This window comes from Equus caballus, chromosome 7, assembly GCF_041296265.1.
Source record: "Equus caballus isolate H_3958 breed thoroughbred chromosome 7, TB-T2T, whole genome shotgun sequence".
Classification (NCBI taxonomy): domain Eukaryota; kingdom Metazoa; phylum Chordata; class Mammalia; order Perissodactyla; family Equidae; genus Equus; species Equus caballus.
Genome location: NC_091690.1, coordinates 7,108,891 through 7,124,154, shown reverse-complemented (window position 1 = coordinate 7,124,154; position 15,264 = coordinate 7,108,891). Strand labels below are relative to the sequence as shown.

At 38.6% G+C, this 15,264-nt stretch overlaps 1 long non-coding RNA gene across 2 annotated transcripts in view; it reads right to left on the bottom strand.

The window, feature by feature from the left end:
- The window catches only part of LOC106783371 (uncharacterized), a 79,853-nt gene that overhangs the window by 30,426 nt on the left and 34,163 nt on the right, over nt 1-15,264 (bottom strand). The window lies entirely within an intron of this gene.

Below are 15,264 nucleotides of genomic sequence, written 5' to 3'. Positions count from 1 at the left end.
TCCGGAGTAGAAGACCGAACTCAGCTCTTCTCACTAATGATACTTCCCACTATCTGTCATGCCATGCAAAGCTGATTATCTTTTATGCTGACAATGCTCTGTGGATTTTACATTCACAAATGTCTCTGGACTGGTTTTGAAACAATCCTTTTGTCCTTGACATCTTTCCATGGTTAACCACAGCTTATGGGAGGATGTCCATAATCAATCTTGACTTTAAATGACAAATACTGAGGTTTGGTAAACAAAGCACAAAAAGGGGAAATTTTAGGGTGTAGTGAAAATATTTGGAGTCAGAGGACCTGAATTTGGATCTAGATTGTGTCACCCTAGGCAAGTTTCTGAGCCCTAATTTCCTCACTTATGAAATTTTGATAATAAAAATAACTACCTCATGAAGTTGTGGAAATTGTCAGATAATGAAGGTAAAAGGTGATTTGTAAAATGTAAAGTGCAAAACAAAATTAGTTCTGATTTATGATGTAATATTTTTTGCTGTATATTACATGCCAAGAAAAGCTACGTAAAGGTTTATTTGAAAATTTTCATTATTTAGAAAAAGTAATCATTGTATGAGATGAAAGAGGAAGTCTGATGAATCCTCAACTGATGAAGCCAGGTACACTCAGAGAGTGTCTCCAATTAATTAAAAGGAAGAAGGCCTTTGAGTGATGAAAATGATTGAGTTAGAATAAAAAACTCACCAAATGCCCTTAAAGTATGAATGGGCATACAGTTTTTAAAGAAGTCTGTAAGAAAAAAGAAACTGGGAAAAAAAGGTTGATTTAACTTTATCAGAAATCTGTGCAAAGTGGATAGATTAAATAAACAAGAGTTGCATGTTTCTTGTTGGCCATCAGCATGGTATTTGTTGTTGATACAATAACATAGTAAATTTAATGTGGTTTATTTGTCTAAAAAGGAACAGCTTATCTTTTGTTTGGGACATAGAAGCAAGCTGAATCCTGATCTGTGTTATTTCAGTGTCTAGTTGATTTGTACTTGAGGCTTCCGGAGCAAAAGCTTTGTTTCTAAATACCTGGCAGAATCCCGCTGCAGGGGCTAGTGATAAAATGGTGGAGTAACATCCCCTGTTTGCTATTTTGAAAGATTAACTTGGAATTACCTTTGCTCTCAAGAAATATCATTTAGTTCAAGAAACATTTGTTAAGATTTACTATATGCCAGGAATTGTTCTAGGTTCTGAGAGGATAAAGATGAATAAAGAATATGTTCCTAATTTTGTTCTTAATTTTGTTGTTGCAGTTTTCTTCTACCCCCCGGGTCCTCTTTTCTTTTAGTCAACTTTGCAGTCTGCCTTCCTAACCTCATGGAAGGAAAGGCTGAGCTGAAACATAGAGAGGAAGAAGTTAGCCTAGGAATTATAGAAAATGACACCTCCGGGTAATAGAAAGTCTTGGGATAAACAACAGAGGATCATACACTGGAGACAACTCCATCCATCCCTCACCTGTCCCATTGGTTGCTCTTTCCATTAAAGTCTTGAGAAGGCTACAACAACATCCGGAGCACTGCTAGTTGACTGACTGGTGGATACTACCTATGTCCCGAGACTCTGCTCTGAACCTATCGACTAACTTATATAGAGACATTTCCTCAACATCTCAAGACACAAATAAACTTCTGAGGTGGAAGCTGGGACTCAACATCTAGGGGAATGGTGGGGACACAGAAAATGTGGAAAGATTGCTAACTGTCTCCCCAGTACCTGTTGTTTCTTTTCTTCTTTTAGGGGTAGACATCCCCCAAGCCCCACACACACAACACACAGATCTGTCCTTGGTTTAAGCTGTTGTACACATGCTTACCCAGCTAGAGAGCCAGAGACTCCATTTTATAGATTCCCTTATAGCTAGATAAATCCACATGTTTAGGATGTGAGCAGAAATCATACCATTCTGGGGCTTGAACATGGACTTAGAATATTGACACATACTCCTTCATCCATCTTTCCCTTTCCATGGGCTGTAACATTAACTTGGCAAGACCGAGATCCAGCCCTGTAAATAGAACACCTAAGGATGGCAGAGCAACAAGGAAAAAAGCGGGGTCCTTGAAGACTGCATGGCTCAGAGCATCTCCTCCAACAGCACCACTCACTGCTGGACTGTTACCTTCTCGTTTATTTAAGCCACTGTGACTTTTGACCTTATTTTTTATAGAAACCTAGCTTTTACCCCAAAACAGAAAGAAAAGCCCATTTCACCTGGGTAGGAATGAATGAAACCAGCTTCCTCCTAGAGGTACTGATAGTTTATTAGAAGAAAGACACATGGGATCAGAAGAGTCATCTCCTATGGCTGAAACGTGAGAAGACAGGTAACGTATTACAGATCAGAGGGTACAGGGCTGGGGTAGGGCTGGGTCAAGTGAGACCCAGTGTCTCTCCCTCTTGCACAGTTCTGGGAAAACACTGGCAAATTCATGCTGCTTGGGCTTTCTTTTTATTATTCTTTTATTTCTTTTTATTTCATTAGTGCTCTTTCTTCAGGCAAAAGACTATAATTAATTCGATATGATGACAATCTATGCATGCCCCATTACCACACAAGATTATACGATTACACATGGATGTTCTCAAACAATGCTAGCCACAGAGTTGAGCCCGTTCGTGTTTCACTCTCAGAAGGTAATCAAATTTCCATGTTCTTATGAAGGAAAAACCAGCTTGGTAGAGTGCTGAAGGTTTACCATCCAAAACTGGATCTCATAACTGAATATTGTTGTTGGCAGAGCATGAAAACATGCTCAGTCACAAGAAAATGGAGCATTTCTTGTGTGAAAAATGTGTCACACTCTTGATCTCATCTTTCACCCTCTCCCTACCCCAGAATTGAATAGTGTATGATGATACATTTGGCTGGTGGTTTTACCTTTGTGCATGATGATGTTTTGAGGCTTGAACCAGCTGAACCTAGAAGCAGCCTGCTGGTCTCTGAAAAATTTTTGTTTTTCACTACAAGTAACCTCAAAAGCTTAGCAGTTAATGAGATACCCTTCTCCATGCAAGTTCTTAAAAATAAACTGAAATGGAGCTTAGAAGGAGTAACAAGTGTTCAAAATTTCACTCCCAACCCCTACTTGTCTCTAAAATTTTGAGCCAGGGTACTAAAACAACTCCCTCATTTGCTGCTTTCTGTACTTACTTAAAACAAAATAAAAAACAAACTTTTTTATTTTGAAATAATTATAGTTTCACAGTAAGTTGCAAAGACAGGGTGATCCTTTGTACCCTTCACTCATTTTCCCTTACTGGTTACATCTTATGTAACTATCTTGCAATATCGAAACCAGGAAATTGACATTGGGACAATATGTGTGTGTAGTTCTATGCCATTTTATCACATGTAGATTCATGTGACCACCACTGTGATCAAGATACAGAACTATTCCAACACCACAAAGGCTTCTTTGGGGCTACCCCTTTACAGTTACATCCACTCCTCTCCCCTATCTTTCCTAAACCCTGATAGTCACTAATCTGTTCTCCATCTCTTTAAGAGTGTCACTTCAAGAATGGTATATAAATGGAATCAAACACCATTTCCATTTAATGTAATCATGGATATGTTAGGGCTTAACTCTACCATTTTGTTTCTTGTTTTCTGTTTGTTTCCTCTGTTTTTCATTTCTCTGTTTTCTTTCTCTTGCCTTCTTATGGGTTACTTGGACAGATTTTAGAATTCCATTTTGATTTATTCAAGGCATTTTTTGATAGATCTCTCTGTACAGATCCTTTGGTGGTGGCTATAAGCATTATATTATACACATATAACTTGTCACAGCCTACTGATGTCAACCTTTTACCAGTTTGAAATAAGTCTAGAAATATTACCTGCCTTTAAATCCCTTGACCTTCTCCCATTTACAATGTAATTGTCTTAAATATTTTCTTTACATACATCAAAAACCACATCAAACAATGTTATAATTTTTGCTTCAATCATCAAACACAGTTTAGAAAACTCAAGAGAAGGAAGTTTATTGAATTTACTCATATTTTAAAACTTTCTCTTGTTCTTTCTTCTTCCTTCCAGATGTTTGGAGTTCTTTTTTTAAAATATTTTCTTTTCAGTTTCAAGAGCTTCCTTTAGCCATTCTTTTAGGTGGATTGGTGGCAAAAATTTTTCTTAGATTTCCTTTATCTGAGATAGTCAATTTCTCTTTCATTCCTGAAGTATATTTTCACTAGATATAAAATTCTAGGTTGACAATTCCTTTATTTCAGCACTTGAAAAATGCTGTGCCACTTCCTTCCATCACCAATAGTTTCAAATCCATTGTCATTGGAATTGTTTTTCCCCTATAGACTGTGTGTCATTTCTGTCTGGGTGATTTTAATGTACTTTCCTTGTCTTTAGTTTTCAGAAGTTTGAGAATGATGTGTCTTGATGTGACTTTCTTTTAATTTATTCCATTTAGAATTTGCTCAGCTTCTTGAAGCTTTAAGTTTATGTCTTTGGCCAAATTTGGTAAATTTTCAGCCATTCTTTCTTTGTTTTAATACCCTAATTTTGCTAAATTAACCCTTCAGGGTTTTTTTCCTATGAGTTGGGCTTTTTTATTTTTTTCCAACTTTATTGAGATATAATAGACACATAACATGTCATTTTAAGGTGTACAACATGTTGATTTGATACACTTATATATTGCAATATGATTACCATCATAGTTCACCATTATTTCTTTGAATACTTTCTCATCCCTACCTTTCCTGCCTTCCTTGTGTCTGATGATACAAATGTTAGATCTTTTGTTATAGTACCTCAGGTCCCTAAGGTTTTGTTCATTTTTTCCTCAGCTTACTGTCTTTCTGCTGTTCAGAATGGATAATATCTATTGTCTTATCTTCAAGTTTATTGGTTCTTTTCTTTGTCCTCTCCATTCTTCTGTTGAGCCCATCCATTGTGTTTTTATTTTGGTTATTGTATTTTGCAGCTCTAAAATTTCCATTTGGTCTTCTGTATATCTTCTCTTCCTTTGCTATTTCTTCATTTGTTTCAAAAATGTTCAAAATTGCTCAGTGGAGCATTTTTATGATGTCTGCTTTAAAATTATATTCAGATAATTCCAATATCTTTGTTATCTTGGTGTTTGTCTATGTTGATTATTTTTACTTATTCAAGTTCAGATTTTCCAGGGCTTCTGTGTGATAAATGACTTTTTTATTGAAATCTGGACATTTTGAATATTTTGTCATGAAATTCTGTACCTACTTAAATCTTTTCCTTTAATGGGCCTCTTTTGACACTGTTCCAGCAGGGGATTGGGGGTGCGGGTGCTGCATCATTGCTTCAAGAGGAAGTGAAAGTCCAAGGGCCTTCTCTTACACGACACGTGCAGGGATAGGTAGGAGGGCCTCGTTGCCACTGAGTGGGGTCCCCATGTGGCCACCACTGACATCATGGAGCAGCGGCTCATTATCACTGGAAGGATATAAAATTCTTGGCTCCCCACTCTTCTCTGACGCCACAGGGTGGGAGGTAGGGTAGGAGTGACTCGTAGCCAAGTACAGGTAGAAGTCTAGGTTCTCTGCTTAGCTTTTGCTGAGAAGGGTGAAGCTGCAGGTTTTTTCCAGGGTGTTTGACTGGGGGAGGATCATTTTTTTTCTAAAGGTTTTCTGTCTTATTAGGGTGCCCTGTTCCTGATCCTTTAGCTAGAGACAGCAGGCTTTTCTTGGGGCTTTTGTTGTCTGTTCCCATTGGCATTTCCAGGTTTTTGGCTTCATCAGTTTCATGTTTGGGATATAAGAGGCAAAAACAAAACCCAAAAAACTCACTGTCATGTTATACCTCCAATCCAAGGTGTCCGGCCCATCTGCCTTCTTCATTCCACCTTTGAGTCTTCTTGTGTTTGTTTTATGTATAATGTCCAGGGTTTGTAACTATACTTAGCAGGAAGAATCAAGAGAAGTGTATCTACTCACTCACTTGTTTTTATCCTCAGTATTTCCCTAGCAAGGAATAACCATAATGGCTGCTATGTTTTGAGTTGTATCTACATGGCCAGCACCATGTTAATTCATTTAATTTTCACAGTAATCCTATGAGGAAAGTACAGTAGTTACTGCTGCCATTTTATACATGAAGAAACATACTCGAAGAAACTGAAACTCAGAAACAATCATGTAAGCATTTAGAACAGAGCCTAGCACACATATTAATAAAGGTTAGGGAATATTATTATTATTTATTACTTTAGAGTTGTTAACTTGTCTAATGGACCAACCCATAAGTGGAGAATTAGAACTCTGAACTAAGACAGAGCTCATGCTTGTTAACTCTAGGCTATAATTTCTCTCAATTTGAGTGCAAACATCTGGATTAAGCAATTTCTGGTGCACCCCAATCTATATCTTTATCCATCTCCCTATTTCACTGCCACTGTTTTCTTCTCTTCACTTTCTCTAGAGCTATAGTCCCCAAATTTCTTTCCACTTATGACCTAATAATAATATACCCAATATGGGTGTAATATGTATAGGGCTGACAAAGTCATTTTATATTTATTACATTTACTATTTATTCAAAACCTCATAACAACCTCATAGGTAGGTATTATTAATTATCACTCTACTTTAAAACTGAGGTTCAGAGAAATTCAGGGACTGGCTCAAGGTCACATGGTTAGGAAGTGGTTGAGATAGGACTCAAGCCCAGTGCTATTTCTACCACCCTATGCTGCATCTGTAGCTTGCAGCTCACTTTCACATCCTCCATGTAGCTCTACATGCTCAGAATGTAAAGGTCTTGGAGGAGGGGAGATAGGAGGGAAAGGGTCCAGCAAATAAAGAGAAACCTCTGTACTTATAGATTCTTCTAAGAGCTCTGGAGCCATTGAAGATATGTTGGAAATACCACCATATAAGAGCACACCTTTCTCTTGTGGCTTGCATCTCTCATGGAGTCATGTTTTGAGATCTAGTGAAGAATGGAACAGTTAGGTGCAGGGAGGAAATACAGATGGTTTAGAAGCAAACTGGTCACAGAGAGGGTTACTGCAATAGATTCCAGTCAACAGAAGAAAAATAAAGGCAGAGACAGGATCAAGAAGAGGGGATTAAGAGGGTACTTAGAAGACATGTTTGATAGATATTGGTGGTCAAAATTCAGTGGGGGGTGTGTGTCTTTGAGAGAGAAAGACAGCGAAGGGGGCACATTCTGATTTGAAAAACTGTATGAGTCATTTTGTTCAAAATTGAGGTCAAGGAAAAACAGTTTCAAGGAGGATGGTAGTACGTGGTAGAATGCTAAAAACAAGACAAGGAAAATAAGGATTGTATCAAGGTAATTGGGTTTGAAAATTAGAAGGTAAGTAATGACTTTAGAGAAATACTTGCCGTGGATCAAGATAGAAGCAGACAGAATTAGTAGGGTGAGGTGGGAAAGTTGAGAAACTATTGGGAAGTGAAGAGAGACTATTCATGTGATGACATCGTGGCATGCTCATGGGCTTCGGAATTGGAAGATCCAATTTCAAATTTAAGTGCTGCTTACTTGCTATGTAGCCTTTGGAAAAATCACTTTACCCACCCAAGTCTGTTTCCTAGAAGATAAGCAGCAATGTCACAGGGTAAGGCATGTCATGAAATAGAAGCTTTTTTTTCCTCTTTTAAGTGAATCCCCCAACTCAATGACACCTTCCAGTCCAGCTTAAGTGGGATTGATTTGACATTTGATCGAATCATGGTTGAATGTTGTGAGAGTACGTAGAGCTTTCTATAACTCTATTTGGTTATACACGGAGGTTATACACGTGGTTATACACGGAGAGGCTGTACATAAAAATAACCTTCTTTCCAATTGGCCCCAGATTGGCAAAACTTGTCACTCAATAAGTTAATGCACATAATTATTATATACAATGTATTTTCTACTTTGGCACCTCAAAAAATAAAAAAAAGCATGTGTGATTCCTTCAAAAGATATTGAATTAACACAAAGTCTTTATCTTGAATTTTCTTTCATACTCAACATTTACTGAGTACTAACAATGGGCCAAACCCTGTGGATATTATGAAATTATTTACTTCAAGTTTATCTTGTGCAGAAATATAGGATCAGCTCCCATTTAATTTAAGTTGAAGATACTATGTAGAGGCCATAGTTTGTATTTTTTCTAAACTTGCATTTCAAGTTAACTCAATAATAATAAAAATTGCCACTACTTATTTCTAACACTCACCACAACCTTGGAAGTAGGTGTAATTGTCACCATTTTAACAGATGAGAAATCTTTCTTTTAAAAATGGCAAGACAAATTTAAATGTCCATTATAGAGCTAGGCATAGTAGCTGGTGAATAAATACGTGATCATTGGTATCCTGTAACAGCATCTTCACTATCTTAAGATCAGTAGAGAACTAAGTGTGCTCTCACTCATTGCAGGCATGCAAACAAGCATGAACTGACAGCCATGCCATAAATAATTTCCTGGAATGTCCTATACCTCCACCCTATTTTTCCCATCTATTCGCTTATTCATCCATTTATTTATTCAGCCATGAGAATAACATAGTCACTAAGTTAATTCTTATGTCTGTTAGTCTACATGTACTATGATTACATATGCACATTCCGACTGTACTTGCAAGGCTCTGACATAACTGCAAACAATAGTAGGAACACCTAACAGTGTTGAGGTGGAAGTGGGTCCTAGGCCTGAGATACCCTGGAATCCTTCAAATGACATGGGTGCCAGAACAAGATCCTTGTTATTGATCAAATCTTAGTCCATCAGTTCTCCAGAATGCCATACTTTATCCTTAGGATCCCAATTGGTGTTGAAGGCTCTGTTGCCTCTCTTTAGCAGCTCCATATCAGGGTACCACCATGGGGTTCACCCCTCTGCAATGCCCTGCCAAGCCATATTGGAGCCTTAAAGCAAAAGGAAAAATCTGTAATACTGATCCTGTCTTTATTTATTTTCATCAAGGATTTTGGGGGGCATTCATCTGGATTTTGAATTTGAGGTACTCCCCCTTAAATTTTATGCCCAAAGCTAGTGCCATACTTGCCTCACCCTCGTTCCATCCCCACCCTGCCCTTCTGCAAAGGAATTAAGAATGACTTGGGCCACATTAGCACAGAAAATGGCAGAGTTCCAAATATGTATTCTTGAACTGACCCTCACCACATAGTTCGCATAGGAGACAAAGTTCAGCTGGGGGTCATTCTTTACTCAATGTGCTCAACACTCCATGGCTATATTCCCCTTCTACTGGATTTCAAAACCTTCCTTAATCCCTAGAGATGGAGCTAGCTATTGTCCAGAGGAAATAATGTAAAATAGCCTCACTGATTTAACCAATGAGAAAATAAATCCAGACAACTAAATATGCAATGTTGGCTTCTAGAAACTGATTAGAGTCAGATCTGCCCACACATTGCCATCCTAGGAAGGAGGACCTTTCCTAAACTTTTGCCAAAAAGCAACAGAATTCTGAAAAGAGTCTGTTTCTTGCGAGGTTCATCCATTCTAGAAAATAGACAGGACTGAAGCTAGCTCAAAAACTATTTACCAGACTTAATTATTGGAAGAAAGAAATTTGGATTTTATAATCAGTGATCAGTTCTCCACACTAATGGGAAGGGCTGGATAAAGGAATTCCAGAGACGCTCCAAAATTCCCAATGGTGCCAGCAATTTTGCTTTTTTAAATTCTCTCCTTTTTGTCCAATTCTCTGTTGGATCTGATGATAAGTAGCAAAAGAAAACTGGTTGATTTGGACTTGACCTCCCCTTCCAACATTTCCACCTCTCAGTTTGTAACTCTTAGGTCTCAACTCAAAAGCATTACGAAGGATTTCTTGATTAACCTCAATCTGAATTACTTTCCTCTTCCGTGGTGCTCACATAGCACTTTCCTTGGATATGCTAAAGCGTTTATTTCTGCTTTGGATTATGGTTATGCTTTACCACTTTTTAACAGCTGAACATAGGCAGTTTGATTAATCTCTTTACCTCAGTTTTATTTGTAAATGGTGATAACAATTATTCTACCCGACTATTATACAAGACCTGCATTCAAATTATGAATCCATCAGCTTCCAAGTCTGCCTTGGGTATGTTATTTAACTTCTCTATGCCCATTTTATTCATCTGTGAAACGGGAATAAAGATGGCACCTTCCACAGAAGTTCCTAGGAAAATTTGGAGATAATGCACATAAAGCAAAAAATTATTAGCCGTTATAATTTTATTGTTGTCATTGTTGTTTTCTTGATTAGACTGTAAATTCCTAGAGGGAAGAAATCTTGTTCGTGCTCCTCTTCCTATCACCCAGAGATAGTCTTAGCTAGTGGTCAATACGTGTTTGTGGAATGCTACATATTTTCTGTACCTACCCCAATTAGTTTATATTATTTGTAAGGCCTTTATTATACTCAACTTTTTGTTGAAATTTATTTATGTATCTTCCCTTCTCTTTTGCAATGTGCTTTATGCAAAACAATCACTCAGAAAATACCATATAAATAAATGGAACAATACCAACAAATTCAAAGCTTCTCCACAACACAGAATCACAAAACTTTCCTTGATAACCAACTGCAATGCCACATTTAAGAGGGACGAGTTAAACTGTGAGTTAAAAGTGATACTTTTCAAAAATTTGAAATCACCAAATGAGCAAATAATGAGCAGAAGCCCTTTTCTTGCATAACATGGACATTTGTCCTTATGCTGCACTGACAGGCCATGTGCAAGCCACATCTTTGAGTGTCAGAGTCCTGCCCTCTCCATCTAAAGAAACAAAGCAGGCTGTTAGAACAGGTTTCTTTTTGTTTCAAATGATGTCATTCAGGTCCAGCACGAGGGATCTGCTGTCTGTTCTCATTTTTTCTGCTCTGAGGAGCTCTCTTGGCTCCCCTTGACATCGGCACAACAGAGGCTGAGGGCTGGCGGGGAGATTGAAAGGGCTGATACACCACGAGCTCGAAAAACACATGACAGCAGAAAGCTGGGCTATTACCAACGCTGATCAGCTCAGAGGCAATGCAATCAAAACCTTCAATTACACCTGGGTGATTTAATCAACTCCCTGTCAAACTCAGGCTGGAACTCCTCTGGTACTGTACAAATACAGTAATTACCATGCCAGCTTACAATAAGATATCGTTTCAGTGGATTAGAAAACACATTCTGTTGTCAATTACCAACAGCCAATTTATAGACCCTAAAACAAGCAATATTTTTTAATTGCTGCCTTTGTGTCATTATCACAAAATTACTTCTGTTACGAGGCATTAAATCATCTCAGCAACGTGGGGAGGGGAAGCAGGAGAGAAGATTGAAAAGTTTTCACTCTGTTCTTTCCTGATGAAACGGGAATAGAAGCATAAAACTTGTATCCCACTGTGTGGGATTTGGAAATAAAAAAACAATCAAAAAGATTCTCGACTACGCAAACAATCACAAAGAAATCCTGAAGCTACATAACGGATCAGAGAGTAGGAAACCAGGAGTCAAGATAAATCTGTTTTGACCTGTGCTTTTTCCGTTCTGCCCTGGCCTCTTTTTCTCCTATTTGCCTATCTTCCAAAGCTTCATTTTGTAGATGTATTTCTTTCTTTTGAGGGTAGGTTTCGGTTGACACCAGATGTGGTCACTGTCACTGGAGATCTGCAGATTTGAAAGATCTGAAATTTTTCTATTCTACCCACCCCCTCCCAAGCCCATTTGTTCAGTCCAAAGAATAAAAGCTATCAGCCTTGCCAGCTCCACTCAGCTTGTCCACAAAGCCCTACCATTCTTCTCTTCTTATGCAAAGGAAGCATCTGACACACCACTAGCGACTCGACTCACTCCACCTACCCCATTCTATCCTCAATAAATCTTGCCTGAGTTAGTTGTAAAAGGAGGCACTTTTATTCTTCCAGGCAATAAGATACGGGCAAAATTTTATTATTTTTATTATTATCTTTATTATTACTATCACTAATAGCAAACATTTTATAACACTTCATCTCAGGTACTGTTCTAAATACAAATATTATAATAATCCTATAAAGTATGTATGTATTATTATTATTTTTCCCCTTTCACAAATGGGGAGCTAATGCGTTGAATGTTTAAAATTTTCGGCTGCAGTGATATAATGGAAAGAACATTGAATGTGTCTTAGGAAGAACTGGCTTTGAAGCTTGACACTGTCACTTTAGCTGTGTCATATTCGGCCAGTCACGTATCCACTCTCAGCTTTAGTTTCCTTATCTTTGAAAAGGAGAAAATAGTAACAGTAATATTTATTAAGTAGGTCATGCATTCTTTTACATGTATTAACTCATTTAATCCTCACAACAACTCCAGTTGGTAGAAACTATGGTTATCCCTATTTTACAGGTGCTAAAGCTGAGGTGTAGAGAGGTAAGTAGCTTGCCCAAAGTTGCACAGCAGGGAAGTGTTGGACCTCCTGAGGTACCTCTCTGAACCATTACCTTATATTGCCTCTTAAGTTAGTCATTCCTCCTATGCTGTTGATACTATACTCTCATACTATACCTTACTATCTCCAGTCAAGTCCTCTCTGTTAAGATCCAGATCTATATTCCTAATTTCCTACTATACATCAGTGCTGGGACAGTGTCACAGCCATGTCCAAGTCCACATGTCCCAACCTGAAGGCATCATTATCTTGCCTCCCAAACCTGCCCATCCTTCCATCTTTCCTATTTCCTAGAACGAATACCTTCATCTACCTGGTTGTCCAAGTAAAAAACCTGGGCATAATCCTTGGCCAACATCTCTTTCTTGGATAATTGCTACGATTTCCAGTTGATATTTCTGATTCTAGTCATGTCACTTTCAATTACACACAGCTACCTCACCAGCCACTCTCTGCTCCTGGTCTGTCAGTGATTATGTCACTTCCCTGTCTTCAGAGGCTTGAAATTATTATCAAGGTAAACTCCTATTATCTAAAGCCCTTACAGACAACTTTACTTACTTAAACAGCTTTACCTTTTCTTCAGGCTTCTGTATTCACCTTCTTGGTTTGTACCATGTATATCCCTCAAGATCGTATACTTCTCTTCATGGTCTGCCTTCCTTCCTTTCAGCTAGGAGGCACCCAGTGAAGTAGAATGCTACCATCAACTGGATATTATCTCATATTATTTTCTGACTTAATCAGGCCCTATCCAACTATAGTTTGAAAGCATTAAATAAGTAGGAAATTTCAGGGATTAGAGTCAGAAGGAATGGGCTATAGAATCTTGAAATTTTCTCTTCTGGAGAAGATCATATAGCTCATCTCGTCAAACCTCCTTCTTTTCCAAAGGAGAAATGGTGTCAGTATAGGGCAAAGGTGATAGGTAAAGTCCATGGGGTGTCCAAGTTCACAAAAACTCTGTGAATAAATACATAGCAAAGAAGCTGTCTTAACTCCCTGTAGTTTGAGGCCCAGAGCTCTGCTTTTGAGGACACATCTTCTCTCAATAAAGGCATAGATCTCTGCCTGGCATATTCCTTCTGGGTCCTGTTCATGTAGAGAGTCATTTCCCAGATAGTATTCCTCAAGATACCCTGTGGAAACAAACAAACTGTCTCCCACGGCAGGATATTGTTAAAGTGGCCTACAGCATCCTCTTCTGGGAAAGACATAATGAACATTGGCATGTTGAAGATTCTTAGAAATTGTGTAGTAGAAGGCAACTTTGATTAATTAATTAATTAATTGTGTGTGTGTGTGTGTGTGTGTGTGAGGAAGACTGGCCCTGAGCTAACATCTGTGCCAATCTTCCTCTATTTTGTGCGGGATGCTGGTACGGTGTGCCTTGACAATTGGTGCTAGGTCTGTGCCCGGGGTATGAACCTGCGGACCCCAGATCACCGAGGCAGAGCTTGCGAACTTAACCACTATGCAGCCTGGCCAGCCCCCTGTTTCTTTAAATCAGATTTCTCAAACTCACTGACCATAGATCCCCACTTTGTTTTGGGGTTAATACTAATTAAAATCTCATGAAATTGAAATTAAGTAGACGTGATGATTAGGCACTAGGCACGTTTCAAGTGCTCAGTAGCCACTTGTGGTTAGTGCCCACCATTTTAGACAACACAGATTTAGATAATTAGGCCAACTAAACTAATTAGTTAGGTGATAAAAATAGTACTATTTTGCTACTACTTCCATATAGCAATTTTGTTTACTTATAGCTCTTTCGATGCCACGTTCCAAAGGAGGGATGATCATGGAAGGTAATTTAGGCACTGTGCCATGTCAGAAATATTTGGGATAGAACCTGAGGGTGAATCTTCAGTTCTACCAGATAGGTCCTCAACAAACATGGATCTGGACATTCCAGCATGGCTTGTTTACGCGAAAAAATAGCATCTCACTTGCTCACACCCAGTTCCTGGAATCTGCTCTGAGTACTGGTTGTGCAAATAGCTGACTCTATCAGTCATTTTAACACCACACTAGGGAGCTGGCATGAGCGAAACATGTTACTCCTTGCCCCAGGATGATGGAGTTCGATTTGCCACTGTGGCTCCTGGCCAATTCTGTGAAGGATGCCCTTGAAAGTGCTCCTCCTTATAGAGAAGGAATGAGAGAGAACAAAAATAAATAGCACTACGTGGACTCATAAAGCTTGTCAAAATCTTTCAAGCATGGCATATTTGATGATTCATGGGGTTTGCAAAGCCTTACCAGATTAAAACAAGAAATGTCAAACAAGTGTTCATTCCATAGCTTCAGAACCCCGTGTGCAATGTACTCCTACTGGAGGAAGGCATGGTTAGGGAACTGCGTGCACCCCCACCCCAACACCCACACAACATAATCCTAGTGGTGGAAAGGATGGTTAGGAGAACTGCGTGCTCCCCACCACCACCACTCACACCATCTTGAGGTAGGACAGTGTTCATCAGCAGAGCAGTGAATGCTATTGTTTCCACCATATTCTTTCTCCAAAGATAAAGATCTTATAAACTCCCTCTGGAAATTTGTTAAGAAACAATTTGCTCAAATTTCTCTCCCTGTGGATGGAGCCCATTTACTCTCATGAAGTCATCAGCAGAAAGATAGAAGCACTGATTCATCAGCCCACTTATCCTAACCCTTCACAATTTCAGAGACAGTTGTGATAAAGCAATTTTCCTTGTGCTGTCTCTTGTCTGTGATTTTAATGTTAACCCCTTTATTCATAAACAGCTAAAATTCACCATATTTCCACTCTTTGCACATTCTCAATACGATGCCTTCACCTTTCTGATCTGTGACGAGCCACCACACTTAATTAAC